Source organism: Athene noctua, unplaced genomic scaffold (genome assembly GCF_965140245.1).
Source record: "Athene noctua unplaced genomic scaffold, bAthNoc1.hap1.1 HAP1_HAP1_scaffold_319, whole genome shotgun sequence".
NCBI lineage: Eukaryota > Metazoa > Chordata > Aves > Strigiformes > Strigidae > Athene > Athene noctua.
Genome location: NW_027437780.1, coordinates 62,501 through 65,000, shown reverse-complemented (window position 1 = coordinate 65,000; position 2,500 = coordinate 62,501). Strand labels below are relative to the sequence as shown.

The window sequence follows — 2,500 nt, the reverse complement described above, 5'->3', positions numbered from 1 at the left end:
TGCCCGCACCGTGGCGGGCTTGCTGCGGAGCAAGCCCGCCGGGGGGCCGGCCGGCCGCGTGCAGGGCCGAGGCCTCTGGGCGTTCCGGGCTCGGGTGCGTGGCGCCGGCCCTCGGGCCGGCGGGCGAGTTCCCGCGCCGGGCCGTGTCCCGCGCGCCAGCGGGCGGCCCGAGCCACGGCTCTCCTCCCGGGCGCAGCGCCGGGATACTGAGGGAAACCTCGGGCCCCGGGCCAGGAGGACGTGGTGGTGGTGGCGGATGTCGGGCGCGCCCCCGCGGGCGGACGCTCCCCCGATGGCGGCAGCGGGGGAGGCACCCCCGCGGGGCCCTTGAGGATGTTTCCCTCACCCCAGGGCCAGGTACCTAGCGTCCGCGCCTCCGCGGCCCTCCCTCGGCTGAGCCCGGGGGTCGAAGGCCGCGGAGCCGGGCGGAGGTTTAAAGACTCGGGCGGCTCGGTGCGACCCGCAGGGGCGGGCCCCGGCCGTGTGCGGCGGTTGAGCCTCCAGGGGCGGGAGTCGCTCTCGTGCAGGCCCTGGCCATGGCGGCCGCCGCCCACGCCGTGGGCTTTTTGTCCCCTCGGGCGGCCGCGCCGGGGAGGGGTGTCCCCCCTGCCCCCCCTTCTCCGCGGTCCGGTCTCGGCGGCGAGACCGGCGGCGTTCGGTCGGCCGCAGCCGGCCTGCCTCGCCCTCGAAACGCGAAGGGGAACCTCCCCCCCCCCCGGCGGGGAGCGCGGGCTCTCTCGCCGTCGGGGGCGATGGCGATTCCCCCACGGTCGGGGGTCTCGCCGGGCGGGGCGGCCTGCTCGGGCCGCCGCGTCTCCGTGGACGCGCAGCGGCGCGCTTGCGGCTTCGTGCTCCTTGCTTGCCACCCCCACCCCTTCCCGCCCCGGCTGAGGGGAGGGGCGGCGCAGCCCCCGGGCCCGAGCGGCGGCGGCGGCGCCGCCGCTCGGCGTGCCGGCCGGCGGTCGCTCGGTGGCCGGCCGCGTGGCCTGTCCCGTCCCGGGTCCTGCCCGTCGCTTCGCAGTCGCCTTTCCCGGTCTCGGTCAGGCGAGGCGGGTGGGCGGCCGAGGGGCGTTCCCCGTCCCGTTCTCCGCGCGGAAGCGGGGAGAGGGGGCGTCGCCTCCGGCTCAGCGGCGTCCGCCTTCTGCCTGGCGCGTGCCTGCGGAAGGGGCCGAGACGAGAAGCGGCGGCGGCGGCTCCGGGAGGGCAGCCGCGGCGGTGCGGTGGCCGGGCGGCGGTCGGGCGGAGCGCCGGGCGGCGGCGTCGCGTCGCCGTCTCGGGTTCCGGCGGTTGGCCGTCCGTCCCTGTCTCCGGTGTGGTGCGGCGGCGGCGCCGCGCGGGCGTTCCCGGCGTCGGGGCGAGAGCCGGGGTTTCGGGGCCACGGGGGCAAGGAGCCGGCTGTCGCAGCGCGCGGGCGCTGGGCGGCGCGGAGGCGCGCGCGGCGCGAGCGGGGCGCCCCCGCTGGTCGCCCGCGCGGCGGTCAGCGTCTGTGGTTTCCCCCCTCCGCGCGAGCGAGAGGCGGGTGCAGGTCCGGGCGCGCGGTCGGACGCGCCGCCGGCCCTCCGTGCGGAGGCCGGGCCGAGCCCGGGCGCCTGGGCCGCCTCCGAAGCGAGCAAGGTGCTTGTTGTTTCCCCAGGTCGGTCGGGAGCGCGGGCTCCCCGGGCCCTTGCCGTTCGGAGCTTGTTTCACCCTTCCCTTCCTTCCCTCCGTTGTGATGTCGGTACGGTCATCTGAGGCGAGGCGCGACCGTCGCCCGCCGGTCGTCGCGCGCCCCCTCCGCGCGTGCGGAGGGGGGCGGTCGGTCGGTCGGTGGGGCGGCGGTCCGTCGTCCGAGAAGGGGGCCGCTTCTGCGGAGCGGTCCCGGCCCCTCCGCGCGCGCGGGGCGGTGCCGAAAGGCAGACAACTCTTAGCGGTGGATCACTCGGCTCGTGCGTCGATGAAGAACGCAGCTAGCTGCGAGAATTAATGTGAATTGCAGGACACATTGATCATCGACACTTCGAACGCACTTGCGGCCCCGGGTTCCTCCCGGGGCTACGCCTGTCTGAGCGTCGCTTGACGATCAATCGCCGGCCGGTGCGCCGTCCCTCCCCGCCTCGCCTCGGCGGGCGGGCGGGCGGCGTCCGCGGCGGCGCGGCTGGGGTGCCTCGCAGGCCCGTCGGTGTCGGCCGAGGGCCTTCGTCCCCCTAAGTGGAGACTCGGGGAGCGCTCCGAAGCTCCCCGCTCCCGGAACGCCCGCTTGGCGGAGCCTCGTCCCGCCGGGGCCGGGCGGCCCGTTGGTTCGGTCCGGCCGGGTCGGGCGCGGCGGTGGGGAAGGGCCGAGGTGTCGGGGGGGGAGAGGCGCGGGCCTCTTCCCCGGCCTCCTCCCGCGCGGGCGGCTGTCTGCGGGTGGGTACCGCGGCGGTACCGTGCCGTGCTGCCGCTCGCGTGCGGGGCGTGCGCCGTGGGAACGGGGGTCCTCCCCGTCGCCACTGGCCCCCCGCCTTCTTCTCCCTTCCCCGTC

At 78.1% G+C, this 2,500-nt stretch overlaps 1 non-coding gene across 1 annotated transcript; it reads left to right on the top strand.

The window, feature by feature from the left end:
• The first annotated feature begins 1,898 nt into the window (after positions 1-1,898).
• On the top strand, positions 1,899-2,051 carry LOC141955580 (5.8S ribosomal RNA). The gene has a single exon (XR_012632637.1). It is a non-coding gene; the product is annotated as a 5.8S ribosomal RNA (ribosomal RNA).
• The last annotated feature ends 449 nt before the right edge of the window (positions 2,052-2,500 follow it).